The sequence below is a fragment of the Triturus cristatus genome, chromosome 4_2 (genome assembly GCF_964204655.1).
Source record: "Triturus cristatus chromosome 4_2, aTriCri1.1, whole genome shotgun sequence".
NCBI classification, from domain to species: domain Eukaryota; kingdom Metazoa; phylum Chordata; class Amphibia; order Caudata; family Salamandridae; genus Triturus; species Triturus cristatus.
The window spans coordinates 8,807,514-8,819,969 of record NC_140586.1 but is presented as its reverse complement, the minus strand read 5'-3'; the positions used below and the strand labels follow the sequence as shown (position 1 = coordinate 8,819,969).

Below are 12,456 nucleotides of genomic sequence, written 5' to 3'. Positions count from 1 at the left end.
GAAGCACTAATACCCACATTACAGCCCCCGTGCGTCAACGGTAAGGATTGACAACGAGTTGGGAGTCACATACTGGAAATATCTTTGACACCCGGGGAAGGAGAGGTGAAGGTTAATTTTCAGTTTTTTAGATAATTTTATCAAAGAAAAAAGTCAGTGAAGGATAAGAACAAAGGAGATTCGAGTCCGCAAAATAGCTTCACCACACGGGAGAGCAGCAACATCAGTAAAACATCAATGGAAGTAAAATCTCAAGCAATGAGGAAGTGCAGAGATATAACAGGATAGTCCCATGAACAAGTACGCACCCCTCCAAGGCCGCCCCCACTCGATCCACCCCACACCCGGACCCCGAATCGAAGAAAGTAGAGCGCAGAGACATAGAAGAAGAAAGGCCCATAGAACTAATTAAGAACCGAGAGTATTACCCCCCCACCCTACACCAATGCGGAGGCTACGGCCTACCCCCCCCCCAGCATAGTGCCTGTCGCCCAATGAACCCGAAATATAGAGAAGAGAGAAAGTAGGAATAGAGTAAAGAAATTAAGAAAACAGAAAAGAAGGCGGGGAGGAGCCCACGGGACACCAGAGCGCCCCAGACCATCAGCCAGTTATGGCCTCCACACACTGAGAGCCCACTACGCCAAAAAACGGCATGCGAAGATACCATGGCACCACTGTTTAAGCGAAGGGATACAGGTCGCGACGAGTGCGCACAAAACATACATACAGTTCCAGTCCCAGGCCAGCCCGTCCATGAACCATGGCGATGGAAGTCAGTCTAGCCCTGGCCCGATCGCGGGCTTGGGATTAAGCCAGCCCCTACATGAAGGCCCCGTGTCCCGAGCAGACAAAGACAAGATGGCCGCTTGTGAGAGGATGGTGAAGTAGGATCACGAAATGGCCGCCGACCGTCGATTGAGGTCCCTCTTTGCACCACATAAAATCCAAACCTGGCAAGTAAAGTACAGGAGTTCCACAAAAAGGAAGCAGTAGGCCACCGCGGACGGTTCCTCGAAGCCGTGAGGTATCGCTCAGCAGGATATTCTTGCGGATGCGGTGAGGCAGGCAACAATGAAGCAGGCAGCCATGACCAGGGGAACAAAGTATCCGCAATTGAGGTGGAGAGCGGTGGATCCCGGGTGCCGGGAACGCCAGATGAAGGCACCAGTGTAGCACAATCATACATCGCCGTTGCGTCCCCGCAAGAGGACAAAAGCACCGGGAGACCCACGCCCTGTGGATGACAAACAGAGCGCTCACGACCCGCAGCCGACAGTATGGGGTCAAACCGCTCACTCAGCGCCTGCAGGCCAGCGCACATCTGTAGTTGAAAGTCCCGCAGGACAGCCAGAACGGAGCCGCATGTCAGCGGAAGCTGGGCCCCCACATCGGCAGCGATCCGGGACGGCACTGCGGAGCTGGTGTCCGGAAGAGGGAGGGCGAAGCGGGCGGCGGGCGAGACCGGAGTATCACCCCCCAGCCGCGAGCAGGCACTCAACGCCATGTTTCGCCGCTGTACGTTGCAATGGCCCGGGGGGGGGGTCGTGGCAAGGAGTCAATTCCCCTCAGGTCTACGCCACAACAGGAATGGCCGACAGTCGCTTCTCTTCCCACAGGTTCCCTCCGCCGCCGGCTAGGCAATAGGTTACGCGGGCAGCAGCCTCTCACTGCGCGGCCCTCAGAGCGGGGCAGGAGACCCGCCGCGCCGGGGCCCACCCCACGGCTCCAGCCCGTCAGGCACAGGGTGCAGAAGGTGTCCAGCCGGCCCTCCCCGGGCTCATCCGGCAACGATCTGTGGTGCGAGGTGAGATCGGGACCGCGGGGCCCCGATTAGCGCTAGCTAGTCCGGCAACTGCGGAGCTTCCAGGGGGCCGGCAAAGGCCAGAATGGCGCAGGGTTTCAGTGCAGAGGACAAAAGCACCCAGAACTCGGGCATCCGGGCGGGCTGAGACTCCGGGAAAGCGGCAGCGCGGTCAGCGCGTCTTCGCACACGTCGCACCTCGGGAATCGGCAAGGATGGGCATCAGGATAGTAGTCCGAGGCCACGGGCCGACGGAGCCGGGCGCTCAAGCGTCTGCTCCGGTCGCCATCTTGGCTCCTCCCCCACTTCACGTGTTTTTGATGCCACCAATAGGTCATCAATGTATTGTACTAGCACTGAGCTTTCAGGCATGATCAAATTTTCCAACGATTTTTTCAATAATTGATTGAATATCGAAGGACTCTCTGTATACCCCTGTGGGATACGACACCATGCTAAAATACGCTGGCCAAACCTAAATGCAAAAATTGGCTGGCTGTCATGATGCAATGGAATTGAAAAGAATGCATGACACAAATCAATCACTGTATACCACTCAGCATCATGTGGAATTTGATACAGAATCACTGATGGATTCGGCACGATGGGACAACATGCCACCACAATCTGATTAACCTTTCTCAGGTCCTGCACGATCCTGAACTTGCCATTAGGCTTTTTTAGTCCCATTATCGGTGAATTACACGGACTACTCAGTAGTTCTCTTAAGACTCCTTGCTGAATCATTTTCTCAATTATAGGAGTTATCCCTTCAATTATTTCTGGTGTCATTTTGTACTGAGGAATGTTAGGATATGCAATTCCCTCTTTCACTGCAATTTTCACTGGATCTACATTATTCATCAATCCCACATCCTCTCCTGTAAAATCCCAAACTGCTCCTTTCACTGTGTCTCTCAGCACTTGAGGCAGATCCTCCGGATTGAACACTGGAAATGTACCAATTAATTCACTTTCTCTATTTTCTAGAGTCATCCGGTAGAAAACATCATCATCTGGTGTCTCAAAAGCTATTCGATCTGGTGTACAGAAAATTGTGCAGTTCATCTTGCATAATAAGTCCCTACCTAACAGGTTCACTGGGCTTGTGTCACAGACAATAAATCTGTGCATGTCTGAAAATTTCCCTATCTGTACTTTCACTGGTTCAGTAAGACGTGTTCTGATTTGTGTATTCGCTACACCAACTACTTGGATTGCTTCATCCGAGAGAGGAAGATTTCTAACATCTGTTGACCTGACAGTTGATCTTGTTGCACCTGTGTCTACTAAAAAAGTAACACTCTCTTCATTTATTTTCCCATCCACAAATGGTCCTGCCTGGTCTATTTCTAGAGTTGCACCAAGTATGCACTCTTCTTCCTCTCCTCGGCACCGTCAATAATCACCTTCAGACTCACTCCCTTCACTCTTTAACAAGTACTGTTGTACCTTGTTAGTACGTCTTGGTTTGTTTACCTGCTCATCATTGAAGAATCCCGAATCCTGACTGTACTTTTGTACCCCTCTATTCTGCGGTAAAGGTGGTTTTGGCTCTTGATTCTGCTGCTGTCTCACAACTTTCTGCTGTTGTTGCTGTTGCTGCTTGTTATTCCCTTCATTCTGCACCTGTTGATTTAAGGATTTACCCTCATTTAATGGTGGATTAGGACATTCCGATCTCCAATGTCCCAGTTGGCCACAGTTGTGACACGGGAACTTTTTCTTTGCTTCCTCAAGGCTTCCCCTTCCTTTACCTGCAAATCTTGGTCTATTTCCTGTATTATTTCCTGGATTATTTGCCTGTTCCACTAACTGTGCTTCCTGTCTTTCTGCAACTTTCACCTGTGCCCACATTGCTTTTTCCTTCAGCTTTCTTTGCTTTGCTTCAATTTCATCACTGAAATATTTTGCATGTCTCAGAATCTCATCTACTTTCTTACTCTGCCAATCCACTGTGTGTTCACGAATTCTCTCACTAATTTCAGGCCTAAGACCATATACAAATCTGTATACAAAATGACTCAAATCTTTGTCACCCAGGTGTTCATCTCCACTGAATTGTTTAAAAGCCAGTATCAGCCTTTCGTAAAAAGCATGAACTGATTCTTTTGCTTCCTGTTGTGTTCGATCTATTTTAACCCAGTCTGTCTCTTTTGGAGGAACTTTACTCTTCAGGTATACCATCACCTGATCGTACTGCCTCATCACTTCTGGATCTGGTGCCCCTGTTCTCGGATCTCTTGGATATTCCTCACTAGGCCAACTCACAACTATTTTACACTCAGTCCACAAGTCTGCTGGAACAATTATATCAAACAGACTATTCAGGTCAACCCACAGCACTTTTGACAATTTCACAAACCTGTCTACCTGCCTATACCACTCGACGGGCTTTTCTCTCAATCGAGGGAAATCATTCGTAAATGATAAAATATCCTGTCTGGTCCATGGAACATGTACATATCCTCCTCCAGGTATTTCTCTCATAGGAAACTGCTCCACTGGTTTCTCTTTTTCTCTCACTGGAAATGCCGAGTAAGTTGTTCTATCTTCAGATTCATCCCTTTTCTTATACCACCTATCCTTCCACTTTTCCACATCACCCCATCTACGCAGTAATGCCACCATTTCTTTAATCTGTCCTGTTCTACCAGAATTATTCAAATTCTCTATGTCCTTCTCTGTGAAATCCATCCTGTACGTTTTCTGTAAAGCCTTTACTTTATCAATGTCAACTCCTTGCTCATTTGCTATCGCTCTCAGTCTATCATGTGTATTTCTTGCCCTCCATGTTATGCTCTTGCACATGAACAATAATTCACCATCATGATGACTTTTCAGGATTTCTGTTGGAACTGTTCCTGTCACAAGCTCTTCTAATTCTATACGTAATTTAACCACATCAACAACTTGTGAATCTTTATCCTTTTTCTGAAGAACCTTCATCCAGTCATTTAGGTCATCAACTGTTATTTCCGCAGTTTTTCTCGCTGAAACTATTTTCCTCTGCGGTTCTAAAATTGGCATCCCTAAACTACTAGAATCACTAACATTCATGAATTCATTACCTGTGTCATGTCTTGTTTGTCTCAGGTCATTTCTCCCTGTTCCTTTACCTGAATCTCCTGAAGGACCAGCTGAATTATTTGCAATATATGGAACTACCAGCCCATTTTCACTTACTCTCTGTCCATCAAACATAGGAATTACCGGACCTATAGTAACAGGCACTGTAACAGCTTCCATATTCATCGTTAACTCTCTAATTTTCTCAGTCAGTTCTGTTGTCGTCTTTGCTAATTGTCTGGCATTCCTGGCATTTTCCTCTCTGAAAGAACTATTATTCCTTGATTCAGATGTCATTTTTTCTTTCTCAACTGTATCTCTTATCGGAGAAACAACTGGTGTACTCTCTTCCGATTCTGATCTATATGGAGGTGGTCTCTTGTACATCATATCATTCAAGACCTCATCTTCAAACTCTCCATATCTTCTCCTATCTGTCTCAGAAACCCCCTCTTCTGAAGGAGCCGAAGCTTCAACTGTTCTCATAGGATATAATCCATCTGACATGGTAGCATCTCGCCATCTTTTCATTCTATCTTGATGTGTCTCACGATCATGTCTCCTCCCAAACATGTACCTGTACTGACCTCCAGTTCTGTCTTTCTCGATTTAATACTTCTTCTTCCCATTCCACTAAAGCCTCGAACTGTGTAGGTCTCGGCTTCGGGTCCAGATGTGCCATCTTTTCCCGTAAATTTCTCAACACGGCCAGATTAAATGAACCATGTTCTGGGAATGCTAAAACACCATCTTCTTTAGTATAGCCAACCCAATTCTGCAACCATATACAGGTATGTAATCCATATTTCGCAACCATGAAGGATGCAGGTGTTTTCGCTGGAGGTAGCAACTCACCCTCTCTTGTCTTAACCTCTTTATCTTTACTAAACCATTTCTTAACCTTTCCAAAGAACGTCTTTTTCTTTTTCTCTTCTTGATAATACATCTTAGCTAATACTTATTAAACTCTCTACTTTTTAGGTTGAAAAACTCAATTCTCGCAACGCACCAATCCTGGAGCGTCTACGTCACTAAGCAGCTCTTCCAATCCCTGCGCGACTCACACTAACGCACCAATCCTAGCGCGAACCCTATTCTGAGTCACTATCCAATCAGTGCGCGAACCTTCTGACGTCAGTAACCGCTGCAGTCTCTGTCTCCTGTCTCTGTCACTCGTCTACCCCTCCTTTACAAAAACTCTCAGTAGACTTCGTGTGTCAAAATTTCTACAAAATCTATTAGTTACAACATGAAAACATCTCCATTGTCTGCTTCGCTAACCACAGAATAGTAAAAGAGAGTCTATTTCTCAAGAGTCAACAACTTTACATACATCTCATAACTGTTTCCTCTAGGACGTATCCAAAAGAGTCTTACAATCAATAAATGTATATGCATTCACGCACATTCATACGAGAAAAATATAGTACATGCACACAGAATCCTGTTTCTTGAGAACAGCACACAATCTGCCTCTGTACAGAATTATATCTTTCAACAACTAAGCAGCTTACCTCTGCTCAGTTCTGCAAACAAGCTCAGATAATACCTATTACTCCTCCCGCAATAAGCTTTAACGGAAATCCTTACGGATCCCTGGGACTTAAGACCAGAGTTTCACAGATAACCTTCACTACGATACACACTCCTTATATACTAGAAATGTCTAATAGTAACATACAACAATGTCACCGATTCCGAACCCAGACAATGTGAACGCGCAACTTCAATTGTCACACGTAATTCCTTACAATCCCGTCTTTCCCGAGAGCAGCATACCTTCCTCTGCCCTACTACGGAACTGCTTCCACAGCTTCCAAGTTCCAGAAGCACTACATATAACTCAACATTACGACTCCAACATTTAGTATTAGTACGTATACCAAAAACATCAAAATAGATCAATAATCAATAAGCTAATTTACCAGCAATCTTATCTTATCAGATCAAGACAACCATCTAAACCATCCTCTGCTACCAGAGAAATTGATACAGATCAGGGTATCAGAAATATGCCCACTACCACAGATAGAGTAATTTCACAGTTACACGCACATACATTCATCATACGCTAGGGCCCATTTCACTAACATACGCTCCAATACTCTACCAGCAGCAAACCTGTGGGAAGAAAACTCCTAAAGCACCCTGCATCTATATCTAGGCGATAGGACCAGTTTAGTGGTTGCCTAACATAATATAAACAATCTATAAACAATAATCATAAAGTCTTCAATAAACGACAAGAAAAGAAACAACTAACACCATGTTTAAAAGTTATATTGCTTTATCTAAAATTAGTCAGAGTAAATCAGAATAAATCATTTCTCATAATTACCTATTCTAACTAGTCTCAGAACGGGTCAGGACCAGTCTCTCAAAAGTCTTTTCAGGATAAGGTCCTCAGCAACGCAAGTTCACGCAGCAAGGCGACGAAAGAAAAATTGTGGGGAGAGCCCTCCCTAAGCTAACCTTTTATAATGCAAAATACAATGAAAACCCACATGAATTCAACAAGTAAAATTGTAGCACTGAGCAGAACGAGAAGGAAGGGATGTAACTTTGCAACATCTTGAAATCTCCGCTCAGGAAAAGTCTTAATACGCAATCCTCGGAAAAGGAATCAAGTTTTGTAACTGTTAAAGTTCACTTCCCTCGGCAAACCAGCTTTTGCACAGAGTTCTTTCTAAGGCTGTATTGTTCACCAAGGACGAACATTTCTTTTGGAGATCCTCCAAGCTTGCTGATGTCCTCCCGGAAACTTCCATATAAGGACTACCGTCAGTTTTTCTGTTAACTGAACTCCAGCAGGGGTCTCCCTTGTCACATCATGGATTTCGCCTGTACCACAGCTCAGCCAGGCTTCAAATTATTCTCAGTTATTTTCATGAAGGCCTCCATAGGCCATAATAGACCATCTTTAATTAAAGGGACAAAATAAAGATTACTACATCATAATGATTAGACAGTGTTAACCCCACTAACACCCTTATGTGTATGCATTTATCTAGCTTTGCGACATATAGAGCATTAATTCAGACAGCGTTTTGTGCTCAAAATAAATAGCACACAGCAACATTTAAACATGAAAACTTGCACGTTATTGTCAATACAAAAAAAACAGCACACGTATGCTAACCCTCATGTATCCTTCTCTCGTGTTAGGACAAACAGGTTGATTAGTGAAACACACTTGCACAAGACGAATAATTAATTGTTAATTATTAATAAATTAATAAAACGCATAGACATGCCAGAGCTTCAAAAGCCCCAGAATTTTCTAACAGAAAACTCTGCTCCAGCAGTACAATAAAGAGAAACGCCGCCTCCTGGTAAAGCTCGTTATCACTGATGGGAGCTGTATATGTGGCTTTCATCACCGTGTACATATTGATGGATGCTCTTGAAACAACAAGGTGGGAAGTTTCCAACTGAGACCAGAATGTTGTTTTAAAGTTCCCTTTCCGTTCCGTGCCGACAGATGGAGTTTCTCTCCATTCAATGCGTGTTACGATCGCACAACTACACCCCACCTGAGGTAAAGTGATAAAACGAGGTTCCGGGCCACTTATAGATTTCTTAACACTAATTTACTGCCTCTGTGCACGACATATCGATGTTTAAAAGTTTCCCAGTGCTGGAGTTGCCGCCTAATGAGTTGTGCTGTCTAAAGATAAAATAAATGAAAGACAGCTAAAGACACGCTTATATTAAGTGCGAAGAAAACCCCCCACTGCGTATAACATGTAGGCATTCTCTGCAGAGGACGCGGGAGATCCGAAAAGTCTGAAGTCGGCCACGGTTTAAAGCAATGAGCAGCATGGTAATTCAGCGAGCGCTGAAAGACGTTTTTATTGGGCTTAAGAACATGAGCTCAGGGTATTGCGTTGTATTTTCCCCAAACACAGCTTGAATGGCGGTCACGTCTTATGACTGATTACAAGAGTTCGAGTAATTGCTCTTGTAATTAAACCTGTGCTCCCGTGTAGCCGAATTTCAAAGCCCTTGCAAAACAAGACAGGCGGATCGGACACAATGTGCATGTGACGGACAAGAAGCGCACAAAACGTCAGCGGTTTGTTCATTTACTTGCTTCCCTGTGAAATGGATCCAAAAAATAACAAGACAAGCCCGGCGGAGCGTGGCGCGCGCGCGCTTGGCGGGGGAGCGCATTCCAGGCGGGGGAGCGGACCCTTTGAAGTGCGATGACAAACAGATTGCATGGCGGCACGATGCGCGTGATTGTGCGCGTGCTCGCCATGCAATCTGCTTTTAGGAGCACTTTTGGGAGCCCCTTACAATAGTCTCGCTTGGCGATCGCTTACCCGATAGCAAGGCGAGACCTATTGGGAGCACTTTTGGGAGCCCCTTACAATAGTCTCGCTTTGCGATAGCAAGGCGAGACCTAAAAAGCACACTCTGTTACAGCAAGTGCCCGAAAAGTGTATCAACAGCCAGTGCGCAGCCATTAAGTAGGCGCTCTGCCATCTGAAGAACAGGAGAGTAGTTGCGAGCAGCCGTTGGTTGGCTTAGACTGTGAACTTCTTTTGCAGATACACAATTAAGATTCACAAACACGATGTCTGTTTAAAAGTAATTAAACTGTGCAGAGTGATGTGGTACTTGGAAGGCATCACAAAATACTGGCCTCGTTATTTTGTTGTTTGGCTCATATCTTCCTTAGTATGCATGTATGTGACTTTAGAGCAGAGCCTTTTCAACAAATCAATGGAGTACTTTACAAGACATGGGTAATACAATGGAGCTCGAAGAAAAGGTCGGACGTGAGAGGGTACAGAGAAGATAAGAGGTGGGGGTTAGTGGTGGGTGGAGAAATAGTGTCGAAGGAAGGTTGCTAGAGGAGCAGGGGATATTGTGCTTTACTGATGAAGAAGGACATTTGATGCCCTCTGCTTGGCTGCAGGGGGTGCTAGGGGAAGTTTTCCAAATTGTCAGGAGGGGATTATTGTGCAAGATGGGGGTCAATGATAAATGTTTGTTGGCGATCTGCAACTAGGCAGGGAGTGGGGAGACAGGGCCGCTTTAGTTATGAGAAAAATCGCATGGCTTCAATTGTTAAAAAAAATAAAAAAATAGTACAGTAAGAAGTACACAGAGAAAATGGGTATGATCACCCTCTTCAGTCATTGTTTTTCATGTCATTTTTATGTCTCGCCTGGCGAAAGCAGCGCAAGCGCTGCTCTCGCTGTTGCGAGTACCTTTTGGAATCGATTCTGCCGAGGGCTTTCATGCACGCGTCTGCCTGGACAAACATGGCTGCTGTTCCCATTTGTCCCCACAGGACAAAGAAGCGCAGGCCGGTTTGCTAGCTGTCAATTGGCGCGGTTTCTCAGGCTTTGAAAAAGCAGCATTAAAAAACAGACATTACTGATTTTCAGCACAGGAAGGAAGGCAGGAAACGCTCTACGTTCGGCGTGCTGCTGCCATGGAAACAAAGTAAACTTTTTCAGGTCTGGTAAAAAGCACTTTGCGGCGAGATAAATTCCCTTCAAGCGAGAGGCACTTCACACCCACTTAGAGCCCAGGTGGGCTACTGATCTGCTGGGGATTAAATGGGATGTCTCGTGACGTGCAAGAACACTGACCCCATCTCCTTAACAATAGGCGAGCACGAAGTCCTATCAGTATGTCTTTTCCGTGTCCGGTATTTTGGGGCGTGTGCGTTAGGTTTCCTTCGCTGCTGTCAAACACCGTGTCAGCCACCTGTGCTCGGATGCGGCTCCTGACGGATAGGCCGGGATGGCGCCAACGTGTTTCTCAGAGGCCCCGGGACGGAAAATGAGTGGGTGGTTGGGGAAGAGTGGTGGAGAGGTGGGCTGCCGCAGGCTCTTGGCAATTCATTTTTTTTATTTTGATTTATTTAAGGCATTTTTATATAGCGCGGACTTTACCCAAAGGTGTCAGAGCGCTTTCCAATATTACAAAGTACGATACATAAGGAGATTTACATATTTACACGTTACGAAATACAATCGGGATAGTTGAGAAAGTAAAATAAAAGGTGGCAGTCACTTTCACGCCCCCTTGTGTAGGTGAGTAAATTGTCAGCAGGATGTACGTGCGTTGTATGAGGAAGGGCTGGTATTAATTAGAGCACCAGCATTTGTTGAAATCGAGTCATATGAGTCAGGCTCTGCAACACTGATTGGTGTTGACGCTTGCGCAGTACTAATAGACTGCGAGCTCAGTTCAGCCCAAAAGTACATCCCCCTTTATAGATGGAAAATAAATGGCCATTTTGAATAGTAAACTTAAGTGGTTAAAGATTGACACAAGTGATATTCTATTTGATATACACTTTAGGTTTTAGGATATGATTGATGTATTGGTCTTCGAGGGAATATATGCGTGTAGTGGGGTTGGAAACTATAACGCAAATTTGTTATTTTTTTTTTAATGAACTGAAGTAGTATAATATAGTAATTCTAGATTCTTATAAATATTATTGAAAAATTATATAAGCGGATATGCTGAGGATTTAGTAATAGGCAAGCACGTTCATGCTATTCTAATATGGAGGCTGCTTCTTCGTAAGTTGATACTTCCTTGTTGTCCTCTATCTATTTCCACGCGGTAGCAGCCTGGTTCTCTGGTGTTTCACATTCACTACTGCTGAGAAGATGGCGGCGGAGCGCGGTTACAGCTTCTCTCTGACTACTTTTAGGTAAGCACAGTGATGCTGTTGCCAGTGTCATGTGTATGGGGGAAGAGTAAGTAGGCAGCTTACCTGCGCCTGATCTATACAGCTAACGCTGCTGCGCTAAGACATGTACAAACAGGTTGCAGCCTCGTCCGGGATACTGCAGAGTCACGACCCATTCCAACCTTCATGCCATCACCGATCCTCGGAGGATAATAGAAACTTTCTAAGTGCCGGGGCCGGAGTAGCCGTTGAGGGGGAGAGCACTGGGGTCACGTCTTTGCTCACAATTGTTGTTTCGAAAGTGAAGACTGATATCACCCAAGAGCAGTGGCATTGTGTCTTTCAACTGGGGTACCAGGTTTCCTGTCTACCTATTCGTTTACACATTTTGGTGTACTTATGTTTTGCCTGTTTCCCACAGCACATTCATGTATTGAATTAGGCTTCACGTTTAATCATACTTTATTTAAACAATCCAGTTCATCAACGCTAGAACGGTGTAGTGCAACTGTGATTAAAATTAATACAATGAATAACAAGCATTAAAAATGCAATAGGTCTCGCCTTTTATTAAGTTAAAGCCATTTGCTTTGCTATACAATACCATTAGCAAAGCAAATGGCTTTAACTTAATCAAAGGCGCAACCTATTGCATTTTCAATGCTTGTTTCTGGGTTGCCTTTGCTTGGGCTGTACATTGAGGCCATGATATTTTGTAGATCATTACATTGTCCCATAGGTGTTTTGTTGATCGGAAATCAAGTAGCCCCTTAGTAAACCTGCAGGTGCGACGTGTATCTTGTAATTCAGAGCTTATGTGTTCTTTGATGCATTTTGCTGACACAACAGCATTTAAATAGGTGATTAAGCTGAATAGATTACTGAGCCTGTCATAAAAGAGGCTTGTTATTTACTAATT

At 44.8% G+C, this 12,456-nt stretch overlaps 1 protein-coding gene across 1 annotated transcript in view; it reads left to right on the top strand.

Annotated features, from left to right (window-relative positions):
- Nucleotides 1-12,456, top strand: part of SCYL3 (SCY1 like pseudokinase 3) — a 1,105,028-nt gene that overhangs the window by 11,079 nt on the left and 1,081,493 nt on the right. The gene's annotated exons all lie outside the window — the stretch shown is intronic.